Genomic DNA, 16,674 nt, shown 5'->3' with positions numbered 1-16,674 from the left:
TATACTTCTTTGGAGTATGAAGCATTTCATCTGAGGCTCACAGACACTGCTGTAACAGAAACATTAGGAAATAGGAAAAATAAGTCTCTCTCCCTACATACTGAAAAAAGGTCTTGGCTTCTCTGTGTATGTTCACCTTAAGAAAACAGATTGAGATTACTGAGCACAGAAAGACTGCTTTTGTGAGATGAACATGGTGAAGAGAGAATAAAATCAAGTTAGACTTGAATAAACACTTTAAAGAACAAAACTATATTCTCCCTTGAGAATTCAATATCATGACCAGCCTTCTCCACAGATTTTCTCCCAGTCAGAAGTGTTAAATGCTGCTATGGTGTCAACTTAATTGGTCAGTAATGAGTGTCTGGGATTAGACTTTATTTGGTCTCATCAGTGTTCACTAGCACTACATCGTACTGCAGCAGGGAGGAGACAGAATGGGGGAGGGAGATAAGATAAAAAGAAATAAGAATTAAGATAAATATTATTTCTTAAATTGCACAGTAGATTTCAATGCTAACGGATACCCTCTGCCAGACTTCATGCAAAGAAATTGGCGTAGTATGTAGCAAGGACATTAGTATGATTATATTTATTTTTAGTTATATTTTGGCAGGAATTTTGGCAGCCTCATTCCACACAGACAAGTAGACAAATCATTCACTCTGTAAACAGGCCTCCATTACAGCCAGAACAACATCTACTATTATTCTCTTCTTCTTTCTCTATGTTCCTGAGACAATACCAATTTTACCCAAATAAAGAACGAATAGGGTATCTGAGGTCTTAAGAGCACTTCAGGCCCAGATCTTTTTTTTTGGTGTTAATTACCATGAGGAACATTGGACCAACTCTGGCACATATCAGCTGACATTCTGTATCTGCAAAGATCCACCAAAGATCCACCTGGAGTTTGTGACAGACACAGGCAGCTCACACTGAAGCCTGTGCTGCTACAACACTGCTGCTATCGGTATTCATTCCAGCTACAGGAAACAGACTTGATTTCCCATGCTGCAATCACACCTTCCAACAGTGGTGTACACGTCACATTAAAAAAAAAAAATGTTTAGTATGCTTGTTATTAAAATTGTTTCAAATTCCACAAACCTATAGTTTGTTAGAGGACTGTGTTTGTTTGGTTTTTTTCACCCTAAAGTCACTAATTTTGCTATTTCAACTTGGGCCAAACAAATTCTTAGTTATGCCTTTACTGTCAGGTTAGCATTTTCAAGCAAAAATCCACCTTGCTAAGCATAGGGCTTGGACTGTGTAAATGCATGGTCCCCGGGAGGGACAATCACCCCATCTTCCCATGCCCTTCTACAATTCTCATCATCCTGAGTTTCACACTGACTACCTACACTGGCTCTTGGGGGAAAATGCTTTCACAATTCTGGTTTCATCTCCACAGACTCACACAAAAATTGTGCAAGGTAGGGGGAAGTAACAAAACAATTTCTTCATTAGGATTTATGACAAGTGCATGTAATGAAGTAGGAAGCAGAACTGAAGAAACTGTAATGAATTTACAGGTTAAGATATAGGTTTAGTTAAATTTCACTTGCAGTTTCAGATAGTGTTACCGTGAAAAGAAAAGTCCATTCCACCTAAAACTCCTCTCTGGTAACATTGCTGGATGTATCAACAGACTTCACTTTCAAACCCCATCACTTAGCAATATGTAGACAGATCTATAGCTGTCTCTAAATGATTGTTTCTTTTTTTTTTTCCCAGACACCAAGTCTGAAATTTTAAAAATGTCATAAAATAGAATCCCAGCAGTTTGCAGCAGATCTATTGAAAGTGATCGTAAATTTCTGATTCCCATTTGTATTGGAAATTAAAAATAAAAAATAGGCATAAGACAAGAGAAAGAGATTTGTTATTAAAATTGAAGGTCAGGAGCCCATATATCTAGGTTATATCTCTGTCTTGAACCTACGATGCCTATGGATCTGCCAAAATCATATCATATTTGTGTATGTCTCTGTAAAATGAAGTATTTAATTTTCTGAAGGCTTGCAAATGTAAGGTCCCATTTATAAAGGACCTGAAATCTTCAGGTGGAAGCACAGACTGTTATCACTGGATTGATGTTAAGTATCCTTTATATGCAATAGAAACTAAGATAAATGGGAGCTATTAGGAACGAAGGCAAGCATGCAGCAATTAGTCAAAGCCAGATCAGTTGCCATGATTCCCTTCCCTTTGTAAGTCCCTTCTGTGCACTAAGGCAAGAACCCTGTTGAGAACTAATGTAGGATATTATATTTAAAACACTAGGCATATAGTTAACACTGTATGGCCAACCATAAATCTGGCATATTTCAGCCTCAAAATATCTAATTTAGCAATCTCAGTAATTTCTTAATGAACTGCATTGCTCTGAATAAGATTGTTAATCTAGACAAGCATTGCTTTGAAGTGGGAAGAAATATAAGTGACATAGCTTTATGGAAGTTTTACCTGGTCCTTGAGTTTACATTTCCAGGGTTAATTTTTCAGTTGTTCTGTGAACACACCTGCTAATCATACAGCCTCCTTCCATGCAGGTCTGGTTGCATTTGCCGTAAGCCACTTCTGGATTTGGAAGGTACTGAGCCCTGAAGGACTCTCAGCCCCTTGGTCGAACAAGCATCTACCAAGAAGATATGTTGTCCGTGCTGTCCCTGTCCACCCCCTCTTTCTCTCACCCCAAATCCCACATGTGATGTCTTTCCATCATCCCATAGCATCTGCGCCCTGGAACACCTGCCTATCCTGGCTTCTACAACCTACACCACACCACAGCCATTAGCACCTGAAAAAGTTCCAGACACTTCATTTAATTCTTATTTGAACTAAACCATTTCTTTCTGTGAAAGAATATTCTTTCTATCTAGAAAGACAGTGAGATCTAAGCCTTACACTGCTTCTTTATTTCTTGTACAAGATTATCATCAAGGGGGAAGGCTCTGTAGGTCAGAAGAGGTGCCCAGTTTCACCTGTGTAACACCTTCACTGTCAGTGTATTTGCACAGCTGTGACTTAGCAAATGGGTCTAATGCTGAAGAGAGAAAAGGAAAGAAGTGTTTTTCTTTGTGGTACTGGCTGAGCAAACCTCACAGGCACTCTGCTAATACAGTAAAAAAAAAAAAATCATTCAAAGCTGTCTCTTGTCACACCAGTCGGTGAGTATTATTCTCTGAGAGCAGCCTTGTTGAGAAGGAAGAGGCTACCCTTACAGGGGTACCTTTTGATCTACAAATGCAATTTAAGGTAGAGGTACATATTTTTAAGGAAGAACACAGGGACCAGTTGGAGAAGAAAGAAAATACAGCATGTACTAGAATGAAACTAGCAATGGCAAGAAAGACAGGACTATGATGAAATACTTACTTTTACAGCATGGATACCCAGCTTCAGCACGCCCTTTGTATAGCCTTGAGGGCTGACCCAGACCCTACCGAAATGAACAGCAGACTTCCACACAGAATGTTCCTAGTCGTGCCCTGACTTGACTGCAAATACTAATACATTTCTTGCAAAAGACACAGTATCTGTACCTACTGATAATCAGCCACCAGCATTACCCTGTCTGTGGGTGACTGACTGCTTTTCCATTATGTATGTTAAACACATAGACCTAACTAGGCTGCGAAGTGGCTGCTTTCACGTACTTGTTTGTCCTTGTGGCAGTGCTGTACGATTGACATCAGAAAAATGACAGTGTAGGATCCTTCCTAAGAGTGTTTTTGCCATCATCTCTGTGTTACAGTGGTGTAGCTGGACTCCTGTGGGTCACAAGAAAACACCAATAGGAATATCCCTGCTGGTCTCTAGAATGCATTGACCCAGTCTTGTCTTTTAGTTACCTTTCACAGATAGTAAAATAAACATTTTGGCTTCTTATTCTAGAGAGTCACAGCAACTAGATGGACATCAGTGCAGAGCTAGTAGCAGGCAGTGGTAGAAAAACAGCCCAGTCTTATCTCGCTGGAAGAATCACCACAGTGTCAAGGATAAAAAGGTCAGTGTAGTTCCAATCTGCAATGTGCAATTTTATATTGCACCAAAAGCAGATATATGAATGGCACACGTGATGTGCAAAAGTGCCACTAGCTGTTATTCCAGTTCACAGAAGTATGACTGGTTGGCATACAGTTTCCTCTCTAAAACTAGTATTTTTTAAAGTTGCTTCTAGAAATAAAGTTAGAGCAGGATCACACTGAGATTCAACAGTAAAGTGAACAGAAATACATTTTCTGTGATTTTGAACTTGATATTTGCTAAAATATACCAGTATACTATCTTTTCCAAACCAGTCAGTTGATATGTGCCAAAATTTCTATGCTGATAGCAATAGCATGTGCCTTAATCTTGGAGCATTCATCCTGTAACACTTTAATAAAACTTACTTCTTTTCTAGGCAAATGTTGCTGTCAGACGGACACTTATCAATCAAAGCACCATCTAGCTCCTTGCTTTGGAAAGCATGAGTCATGGGTGGGTTTTTTATTGGTCAGATCTGAGCTACAGGAAAATGTCTGTATCAGTTTCTTCCCTCTAGACCTGATGGGGTATACGGAGGGTGACAGTACAGCAAGGGAAGAGGTGAGCATCTCCCGGCTCCACCATGCCAAGAGGCATGTTCTATCCAACACACTCTGTGATGAGGTAAAAGTCTATGGCTGCCTACGCAGCCTCTTTAGGTTCTGCACATTTTTCAATTCTTAGTCAAAAATTACTTCCTAAACTTGTTCACGAAAATACAGCCAAATCCAAAATAAGATCAACAAACTACCTGTTTGAGAAACTAAGCATCACTTTTTGTATTTAAAAAGGAATACATATTCAACATAATATGAAGCCAGAGGGTGCTCTTTTTATTTACAACCTCCTCGTTCAGGGTGGTTTCTATGAGAGCAGAAAATCATTTTTTTGTTGTTTTCCATACACACACCCCAGAGGAACTGTTCAACTATTGAATTTAGGAAGATTCACTTACCCTAATAAAAATATTTTTTCTTCTTTTATGATATGCCAAAAGTGATAAGAGATCGGCTACTTATATCACATCCCACTTTAAACATTTCTTTCAATGTATCTGCAACTATTTTCCTACTGTTGTTCTGTGTTTTAAGAGTCATTTAGAGATACAGCAAGGGCATTTATTATACAGCACCAGCTGAGGTGGGAAAATCATGTTGATTAATGACATTAAACTGAGGAGAGTCACAAAATTAGTAATAACTTCACATCAGACCTTTACAAGAAGGTAGCTCTAGGTTCATAAGAATGATTATGTTTCAGATAAACAGCTATATAGCAGATGACAATCTCTCCTATGAAAAGTATATGCATTTACATTTTTCTATTTTTATGTCTGATAGCAGAAGCTAGAATCACTGACTCAAGGTACAGATATGGAAAATTCTGTTCTAAGATGTTTGAGCTAGGTAAAATCCTGGATAAAAGAATAAGATTTATTTTAATTTATCACCTCAAAGTCATACATTAGCAGTCAACCTCAAAGACTCAAACACTATGGTCTCTTTAGGTTGCCTATGAAAGACCAATATACTTTCAAATGGTACAATATGTAGATAAAATAAAAAAAAAAAGCACACAACCTGGCATTAAACAGTGGTGAACAACTATAAGTACAGATTTAGGAATATCAGCTCAGGATTATTTAAACTGTTAGGCACCTGCAGACTGATCTTATTCCAACTGACATCAACATGCTTCTTTTCACATCCATTATAGAGATTAGACACTTTGCCTAGTTCCCCTGTTGCCTAATATTCTTTTAGGATAAAACATGTCAATTTGCATTGCTTGCCAGCACCAGAGGTATGTATATAAAATCAACATTTGATCGAACTTTTGCTCAGTCCAAACTACGACTGTGTCCACACTATGTGGATACATTTGGGTTTAGGACTGCATAAACCCTTTATGTATATTGAGACAAGACAATCTTGTGAGACAAGAATCTTACTGAGACGAGAAAGGCTGGATCCCCTGCATTCTTCAAATACATCCAAACACACAGCGTGGATGGGACAGATATGCTGCATTTAACATGGCTGCTGCCCATATCCTGTTTGCTCTTGCAGCAGTGTCACACAGCTGATGTCAATAAGCCATAGCATCTACTAGGTCTTTCCTAGGATCCTTTTGTTTGCACATAGGCAAATACTGAAAGAACTCCAAGCAAATTTGTGGTATGGGCAACATTTACGTACACTTCATATATACAGCTCTAATTTTATCTTCCTCTTAGGTGTTTGCATGGCAGACTCTCTTAAATCCACGAGAGAAACAACTTTGACTTACTGAAAATTATCTATGCAGATCCACTTCACTCTTTGTAGGACATCTTCCATTTTCTCTGCAGGACCAGGCTACCTTCTGCAGCATAGCAAGTAAACAAAAGCTTTATAATTTCCATGGTATTTTCAGGATGATTTAGTCATGGAAGAATGTTAGCACTAGCATGGTCTCAAGTGAAATAACATTGGTTGATGGAATTTACATTCTGTATTCATAATTATTTGCAAACCTGACCTTCTAACCTTAAGTTCTGGCGTTACAAATATTTACACAGATGAGCAGTTTCTGGGATAATCCAGTTTTGCTTGAAGTGCACAATCCCTTATACAGTACCCAGTTCAGCTACTAACACACCTAAATATTTGTGGGTACAAAATATAAACCTTTACAAAAGCTATTTAAATTGGGGCACTCTCTTTACCACACCACTGTACTTAATATGTAACATCTCTTTTTATTCAAGAGTGCCATACTGTTGAAATGTGCTCCATGTTTATTTCAAGAACCCAGCACTGCACGAGTGGGTTTTAGTCTGGATCCTGTGATCACACTACACCTTTCACTGACCTGTATTAGGTCTGGACTGAGCTTGATAGATACATCTAGCATTGAGAAATTCTAGTGGAAAGACAGTTTTGCTTTATTTTCCAGTGAACACTTTCAGTTCTGTGACTGCTTCAGTGGAAGATTCCTCAGGTGCAGAGAAGAGTGACAGCTCACTCCCACTGACTGCAGTATGAATTATACTTCATTCCTTCACAAGTTTCTCTCTTCTGTCTTTCAAATGGAAACTGCCTATTTTCTACTGGAGGGAGGAGAAAAAAATGCATAAAAAAGGCAACGAAGTATTAGTGATTGCCTTTTTCCCTATCTAGTGAACGCTATCCCAAAGAAGTTCTCCTCAAGTCAGATGACAATGAATAATATATTTTAATATCACTGCAGGCTAAGTTTGACCTTTAAATATTAACATTTAAATATTAATGAAATAGCAGGTGGAAGTCAGACTGACAGGTGTAATACAAGTCAGACTAAATAGCACAGTAAAATTATATGCTGCTTTGAAATTCTCATTAGTGATAATGAGATACGCACATATAATCCATGAGCTGAAAATGTACTCCAGAAAATCCAGGTAGCATAAATGATCAGAAAATTTTGCTAGGAGTAATTATTCTTATTTTATAACTTTGGGGGCAAATCTTTGAGATGAAAAGTCAGATATCTGCACTTATGCATGTAATTGGACTTTTTTTTTTTTTAATTGTACCATTACTGGATTTGTATCCTGAAATATTTTACCAAGAATTCTATTTCCACTCAACCAGTATAAGAAAATCTTAATCTTTACACAGTTCATAGCAGCTCACCAGTCTGTTCTTTATTAATAACAGCGTTTCTCTCAAACATGCCTCGAATACTGCTTATACCACTAAAGCTGTCTGAGAATAGTAGCAAATTATATGCTGCAATTATTAACATTTTCCCATGAAGAGTAGTATAACAAGATAGAGGCTTTTTTTTTTTTTAAGTATGATCAGTTCTTCCTTCAAGACCATCACTGCAATATAAAAAGGCAAAATCACAGAAGTCAGGTAGGGACACTGTGAGCTTTCAAATCATCCACACTTAAAATCGTGTACAAATGGCTTTGAAAACGTGAGAAGAATCAAATAATCTGTCTTGAAACCAATGCAAACAAGAAATTATTAATGAAAGAGAGCTTAACAAATCCACAGATGCTGCATCACAGGTCTGTGTCTCTGCTAATGCTGCGCTGTTTAATGGAAAGATAACATGATGATAGGAACTGTAATTCCAAATATATCATTAAATGTAATTAAAATATTTTTAATTACTTTATTTATCCTTCTGGAAGGTATTCAGCTACCTAGAAATTATAAAGGTGTGAAAGATGTACATGTGTAGAAATGCATGGTGGAGCTGAGGTTTGGCTTTCCTGGAGGAAGCAACTATTCTACACTAATATCAGGCTGGCTGGGGAATTTGATTTTTTATATCTCTCATTGTCTCCCAGCATCACCTACAGGGACAGACTTATTCAATGCTTTATCTTCTTCTGTCAGAAAAAATAAAAAAGTTACTAACACTAATTCTGTGTCACAGAACTTTTGCTTATCCAGAGCACTCATACTCCAGAGAAAGTCTCACAGCGACCAAAAGCTCTACAGCATCAGCCAGTGTGAGAGTATGACTAGACCATCAGTGCAGAATACAACTAAAAATGTTACTTTCACTGGGCATATGTATTCTGAGGAGGCCAAAGTCTGCACATCCTAAATCTGAGCTGCCAGCATAGCAAGTTTTATTTTAAATAAGTGGAGGATCAAGAGACATATTCAGTTGCAAAATATTGAGTTTTCCTCCTTAAACAGGAACAGCCGTGATCAGGTCTTTTTTCTAGGAAACTAAGTGGCAGGTAAGGAAAAATCCATCCTTAAAATAGCTGAAGAAGAAAATAAATCAACAGTTAAGAGACCTCAGTGAACCTATTGAAATTTACAGTGTCTTGTATGTGGTCTTCAAAAATCAGGTTAAATTTAGTTACCATATTTATTTACATGTTGCTAAAAGCCTTTTTAAAGAGACACATTTTCTTTCCAGTTGTTTCCTTGTGTTCCTAAGGACATAATTACAGAGGAAACATATAAATATTCAGGGAGAGATTTCCAGATTGAGTAAAGTGTTGTAGCTCAGCTGAAAAAGAAATATGAAAATATGAATCTCACGGTGAAACTCATCCATGAAAAATGATTTTCTGTGTCGAGCACGGTTTAAGACTCCATAATCAAGAATTCAGAGACAACGTCTATGCTAGTCTGAGAGGACGTACCCTATAGTCATTCTGGTGTGGGTTTGCCCAGCCCCACTGCCCCAGTTCTGGACAGCCCTGGCTACGCAGTGTGCTCTGCTCGATGGCCGGACACGCGGCTCCACCTACACCATCCTTACTGGGCTTCTGAAGTATCCCTTCCAGTACTTACAGCCTCACCACCTCACCTGCACGAGGCACAACCCCATGGCTCAACAGAAAGTCCAACAAAGCACTCTGCGAGATGGTTTGTCCTGACTTTATTGCGCCAGAGTCCTGTAACAAGCCCATGAAATTCAGGGAGAAGGACTGAGGGAGCTGAGATCTGGCACCCAGCTTATCTCAGAGACTACGTTGCCCAAACCCATGTGAGATATGGGCTTGGACGAGACAGCCTCTATGCACAGGGAATACAGTTGACTTTATGCCATAGATGTCTCCACTGTTCTTCATGAGCACCATCCACCAGCAGAGATGTTTATTGTCCTCGATGTGAGATGATCGACAAGGAGCCATTAATTTCAGGCTCCAAATCAGGATGTTTGAGAAAACACAGGTTTATCTTTGAGGATACAGAACACATACAAGGTGGTAACTGAAATGTGGCACGTGCTTGGATGTGAGACATGGCATTTTGGCATCAGCGAAGCACTGTCCCAGTACTGTCAGGGTCTGTGAGGCAACGCGCTCTTTTAGAAGGACATGATGACTCTTAGTGGCGCAGTAAAACTAAATCTTCTTGTTGAAGTGAACTATCACTTTTTTTAATCAAACACTTCCTTCTGCTGCACTTGAAAGAGAATTTATACAACAGAAATTGTGTTCCACATTTGCTATCTAAGCAGAAAACATTCTCTGAATGCTTATGCTAGCTGTGGCGTTAAGCTTTAAAGCCTAAGAAGTCACAAAGAGATCTGCTTCATTCATCAAGATCTGCAAAATATATGTATGTTTTATGATAAAGGTCTGCATGTGAATCTTTTTTTTTTTTTTTACTTTTCTTGAATTGTATAAATCCCAGCTCAAGTTTTTTTTTTCTTTTCTTTTCCTTTCCTTTTTTTTTTTTGGCACTTTGCCACCTGAATCAGTTAGGCCTCTCTTGTTTTTCTTGCTTTCTTGTGTAAAATTACATAATTACACATTAATGTTTTCTGTCATTCAGGAAAGAAGTATTTCAGGCTTCATTTAAAGCCCTAAATTGCCCTTTTAAACACTATAGAGTGAGTACATTTGCTCTCTGCTTGGAGCTTTCCTGTACAGATCTGCTGCCTCCTTTTTTCCTCCTTTGCTAATATTCATTCGTGATGGACATGGATGGGAAAGACTGAAACACACCATTAATCCAAAGAATGAGGATCACATAGAAACTATGTCATTCTGAAAATAAAACAAAATAAAAAGCCTTTCCATTTCACCCAGTCTTACCTTAAAAACTTTTTTTCCCCCACTCTGTATCCCCTAGGAAAGAAATGAAGACATATACCCCCAAAATGTCACACAGCAAGATGAATACCAGGATTCCTTCCTGGTGTCTGTAGAGAGGGCTGAGGTAGGACAGGCTCTTTGAGAGAGCTGAGGCAAAGATTGGTTTTTACTACAGATAAGCATGCATAAGTTCTACACCTATTTTCTGAGTTCCAGTCCCATAACTGAACCTCTGCAAAAATTTTCAGTATGTTATTAATATTGTTACTTTATACCTGCCAATTTACTCAAGAATATTTTAACCTGTCGGAGTAGGGGGGAATGTAGAAACTTGACTGTTGGCCACGGCTGAGCACTGTTTCAATCAACATGTGCTTGCTTCCTTTACTAAGACATATCTTCTAATAAAGCCCTGTTAATTCCATTCAACAGAATTCCAGTATCTGATGTGCTTTTGCATGCTTAGTAAATGACCTGTACCATTAGTAAGTAAAGATAGAGCACCTCTCTTTGCACAACTCCATGATTTAATAATTATTAATTATTATGCCTTAGACATTATGCCTTTGAACATTTCTGGCAGAGTAACGTGCATCAAACTGAACATGGTGAGCTGTAGAAAAAAGGTTGAGGACCTCTGCACACAAGCATTACAATGAGGTCTGTTACCACTAAATCATAAATAAATAAGAATACTGACAAATGTGAAGAGTAAGAATATGGTTGGACATTTGGAACAATATATTCTTTTCCCCCTCTGCTTGGACCTGTGATAAACTCAGATAGCACTGGATTATTTAAAAACATTGTCTTCCACATCTCCATACCTTATCCAGCATTGCATAAAAGTTTTTATTCTTGTTACTATTGCTATTAATCAGTGAGTGGTGAAAACAGTTTGAAATGGTTGTAAGGTACAAAGCAAGAATTTGCTCCAACAGAGGACAGACAATATCAGTCCAAACAATTTTTAAGCCTGATATTGTCATGAAAAATGTGCTCTTTCTCTCCATACATTTGTCATTCCCATGCACCTTACTGCAATTTAAGGGAAAATATGACAACAGTCACTCTCAGAGCCGAATAACAATGATGACTATGGAGATATAAAATTAATAGTTTGCTAGAATTAAATTCAGTACTGCTGCTTAGATCCAGTAAATACCGGAAGGCAGATGATGTTTTCCTAAGCTTTGAGAAGGACTGAGACAATGAGGGCAAAGTGTTGATTTAAGCCACTTTTGTGCTTCCCTGCCATAGAGTCCCTGGTGCTTACTCTACAGAAAAACAGAAAGGTAAGAAGTACTGGTTTATATTTGCTGACAGCAGCTCAAAAGAATCTGATTACTCCTCTAGTAAGACTATACAATCATCTACCTCTATATGTTGACATCCCACTGTGCAGGATGTCCCAGTTGATGTGGCGCTGGTTCTAGTCAGGTTACAGGCACAAAGACTAAAAGCCCTGCAGCCAGTTAAAACCATTTTGGTCCCCTGACTGCACTACGGCCAGTCCAAAGACTGGAAAGACCATAAATGTGTCCAGATTTATTTGATTGTTGAAAATCTGACACCTGAAAAGAAAGGCTCTGGAAGATTCCAGAGGGGTCAAGCATGCAATGACTTGCTGTGCTGGCAAGGCAAGAAGTGTGGCTCTTCATTTCAATTCACATTTTTGCCTACTCTGGGGCACAAGGACAGAAATTGTAATCACCAGTATCATTTAACTCTGATCCGTTAAGAAAGACTGCCATCTCCTGGTTTCTTCCACAGCAGTCTTCTCCAGAAAAATGAATTGGTTTAGTTAAAGCTTACAGCTGATCATAAAGTCACGCTTGCTCTGAACCTTTAAGGGAAAATGTCACAGGTAATAAAGAGCAGGCAAGAGAAAGCTGGAAAGGCTAATGCATTATGACTACACTACATAGGTTAAGCCAACGTGTGCAATAATTATAACTATCAGAGCTTGACACAGTTTATAAAGGCTTGAACCATAAAAGCTGTGAGTCCCATAACACAACCATTCTCTTATGGAGTGCTGGCTGTTCTAGCTACCACTGAGGTTCAATCCAAAAGTGCAATACTACATAATAGACTATTAATTAACTATTCTCATTCTCAGGAACATTAGAACTCCTTTAAATGGCATTCTGAAAGGATCTTATAAGTAAAAGTAGCTAACATTGGTTTTAAAGACTTGCCATTGCATCCTTCTATAAGCTCTTAGACTTCTAGGTACATGTATGAACATGAATCAGTCTGAAAATAACTCAGAGAAATATTGCACTCTGTTCTCCATTATCTTTTTCACTAACAGGTACCACAAACGTAGGGCTACTATTCAATGAAGCCATTTCTGTCTTCAAATTTCTAGAACCTACTTTAAGACAAAAACTAAAAAAAAAGTCATAAGTAGCATAATAGCATTGAATTAGAAATATTCAGCAATCTGTAGAATTTTTTTTTGTTCTGAAACAGTGTTTTGTATTAGTTGAATGATTTTACCAACTTACTATCTTTTTTAAATGAAGAATCACAATGGTCAACTTGTAAAATAATAATAATAATAAATAATAACTTCACTGCTTCATTCCCTTTCCTCTTCAGCTAATGTCATTTTTGTGTTGGAGCTATCTCACAGCTAGGGTGACATCTTGTGTTCATTGCATCCACAAAATGCCACAGACCTGCCTCCATCCAGCTGCCGTGCACCCAGAATGTTCAAACCTCCATCCCTCTCATTCAAATTTTATCTTCAAAGTAGCTGCTAAAAATCTTAGCTGACCATAAGTATTTCACTTATTTTCTCAGATCTCTCATTCTTTCTGAATTTAATTGTGACTTAGTATTATTTGAATAGAATTATTTTAAATGAAGACTTGTAAAGGAAAAGGCAATATAAAAGGCACAATCCTTCTAAAAAGGAGACAGTAATATTTTTGCTAGGATTCTTTACATTAATAAGGACAATGTAAAAGGGAAGTATTTAATACCTGAGAAAATAATTATTTTAAAGATTATGAACCTGTCATACCGTAAGTTATAAGCTAGCTGCTACAACTGGAGTTTGATTAATTTGTTAATAAATCACTTGACCTTGCTTGTAGCCTTTGGAGTATTTTGAAAAGCCTTCAATTAGTTTTTTTCTAAAACAGAAAATATTAAAAAATGGATCTTCACACAGAAGAACTATCACGAATCTAAATGCTATCTTAATAAAAGTGGTTACTTACAAAAATGCAAAATTATGCAAAAAAATTATGCAAAGAAAAATGCAAATATTATTTTGCACTGTCACAAAATAGGCTACTTATCAACACTTAACATGGATGGAAGAATGGTTAAAACAGACATCTATAGACTTGCCCAGCTTATAGGGTCCTAACTCACAACACTCACACACTTCTGAGCAACAGGCTGGAAGACTGCACCTACCCAAGTAGTGAGGAACACCTTCCAGCCCTCCAAAAATGTTCTGTCAAAAAAGGTTAGACAGTTCAAGGCCCAAATTAAGTGCCTCTGTATAAATGCACGCAGCATGAGTAACAAATAGGAGGAGCTTGTAGCCACTGCCCAGCTCGAAAACTTTGATTTGATTGCCATCATGGAAACTTGGTGGGATGGGGACCCCACCTGGAGTACTGTGTTCAGCTCTGGGCCCCCAGCATAAGAAAGACATGGACTTGTTGGAGTGGACCCAGAAGAGGGCCACAAGGATGACCAGAGGGCTGCAGCACCTCTCCTGTGAAAAAAAAAAAAAAAGGCTGAGAAAGTTGGGGCTACTTAGCCTAGAGAAGAGAAGGCTCCAGAAAGTCCTTAGAGCAGCCTTCCAGTATTTAAAGGGGGCTTTAAATGGGACTTAAAGGGGTCCATGGCAGGGGTGTGGAACTGGATGAGCTTTAAGGTCCCTTCCAACCCAGACTATTCTATGATTCTATTATGATTATTTCATCCGTTAAAAAAAAAAAAAAAAAGCAGGTATGTTCTGAGTGCCCCAAATACACTGCGTAATTTTGAATTATAAATGTCAGAAACACCTTGTTGTACATTGACAGAATAAAATAGAATCTAAAACTATTCACCTGCACACCACACATGCTTTTACACTGCAGTTATCTTCATGGTATCCTCCTGGCTGCCATTAACATAGAACAAATTGTGCACTGCACTTGCATTATTATGTACTATTTGCTCTCTCCTTGCGTCTGTGAGAGTAAAAATGTGTATATCACCTTTTTTTCTGAGAGTATTGTGTTTTGGTTTGGGTTTTTGGTTCACAGTGTGTAGGTGTTAAATATAAAATTACTATATATTCATCTTGGAAATGGCGAAGTTTTCTCAGCAAAAAAGTGAATTATACAGTTATAACAGAAAGTCCCACTGTGACAACAAAAAGGCAGGTGATCTTTCCCTCTACTCAGCACTGGTGAGTCACACATGAAGCATGTATAGATCGGGGCTTCCAGGTACAAGAAGGACGTGGACATGGCAGAGCGAGTTCAACAAACAGCCACAAAGAGGATTAAGAGATTTGGGCATCTGGCATACAAGGAGAATCTGAGAAAGTGAGAAAGCTGGGGCTGTTCCGGCTGGAAAATAAAAGATTCAGAGTGTGTAAATTCCTGATGGGAGGGAGTAAAGATGATGAAGTCAGATTCTTCTCAGCGGTACCCAGTGACAGAACAAGAGGCAGAGGGCACAAATCAAAAAACAGCAAGTTCCATGTAAACAAAGAAGAAAAGCTTCTTCACTGAGAGAGTGGTCAAGCTCTAGTACAGGTTGTCCAGAAAGGTTGTGGAGTCTCCGTCTTTGAAGATACTAGAAACCTGACTGGAGGTACTAGAAACCTGACTTGATGGAGTCCAAAGCAATCTGCTCTAGCTGACCCTGCTTGATCAGGTGAGTTGGAAAAGGCGATTGCCAGAGGTGCCTTCCAATATTGGCCATTCTGGAATTCTATGATTCCAACTTTTTTCTTCATTTCAGAGAGAGGTAAGCAATATTTTAGAGAATTTGGGCCCTAGTGATGATGTATTTCAGAGATGAGGTCCAAAATACTGACATTAGCTTAAATTTCTGAGAAGCCAATGTATAATCCCTGTTAGCGCAAGGAAGAATTACAACATTTAATGCATAGTAGCATTTGCTAAACACTGAAAAATTTTTACCCAGAAACATCACATAGTCTAGCTCACTTCAGTTTAATTAAGGTGATCTCACACAATTAGCTGATCACCTCGATAGCAGCAGAGTCAACGATGTAGTTGTAGATAGGAACAAATACAGCTGGGCACTATCTGTAAATAAAAGCACCTGAGACCAGCTGCCAATGTGGTTGCAAGAACAGGGAATTGATTTTGGGACAGATCTGGGACAGACCTGGACTACCCACTGGGAGTTGGAGCAGCAAGTTTCTCAGACAACCCCTTTTTCCCAATTGTTTTTCCTTGCAACTCACGTACCCGTGCCTCTAGTGTCGAGGTCAATTTTCCATCCCATGTTCTCATGTCCTCTCCATGGTCATGTAGGTATAACCACAGGGTGGCACGGGGTGTGTACCCACTACATCATCTTCCTCACACAGGAACGCTTACCCCTGATAGCTGAGACACTGGTTTGTGCAGGTGGGGAGGAAGATAAATTCTCTTTAAGTTGGTGGACCTCTGTTGAATCGTGTTCCAGGCAGAAAAAATCATGTTTCTGTTAACATAAAGAGCTTAATGTCTTGCTTCTGACCTAAAGATGAGTTTTGGATTCAAACGTATCCCCTCCAAGATGAACAACTACCTTTACTTTGTGGGGCTCATATTCTGCAGAAGAGATTTGTAACTTCAAACTTCATAATGTCTCCTCTTGATGAAGGGAGGAGGTTGCAGATGTATAAAAGTGCAAGACAACTTCCAAAAATACATTGCCTTGCCACAAAGCCACTTTAACATATTCCTGCCAGCACAAAAACTCCTTTGTAAACCACCACAGATTAGACATTAGGGCTAAAAAGTGTGGAACGCATTGTTTAACATTTTTCTGCATACTTCCAACTTGATGAGCCAGTCAAGCTGAGATGACAGCTTGAGATCCCAACTGTGGCTTAG

At 38.5% G+C, this 16,674-nt stretch overlaps 1 long non-coding RNA gene across 1 annotated transcript in view; it reads right to left on the bottom strand.

The window, feature by feature from the left end:
- Positions 1-6,071, bottom strand: part of LOC106039296 (uncharacterized) — a 35,897-nt gene extending 29,826 nt beyond the window's left edge. The window contains exon 1 of the long non-coding RNA XR_001209162.3: positions 5,987-6,071. This is a non-coding gene — a long non-coding RNA (uncharacterized lncRNA). The remainder of the gene's footprint in view (positions 1-5,986) is intronic.
- Between the last annotated feature and the right edge of the window lie 10,603 nt (positions 6,072-16,674).

The sequence above is a fragment of the Anser cygnoides genome, chromosome 6 (assembly GCF_040182565.1).
Source record: "Anser cygnoides isolate HZ-2024a breed goose chromosome 6, Taihu_goose_T2T_genome, whole genome shotgun sequence".
Classification (NCBI taxonomy): domain Eukaryota; kingdom Metazoa; phylum Chordata; class Aves; order Anseriformes; family Anatidae; genus Anser; species Anser cygnoides.
Note: the sequence above shows the minus strand (reverse complement) of the source record. Positions and strands in the feature narration are given on the sequence as shown.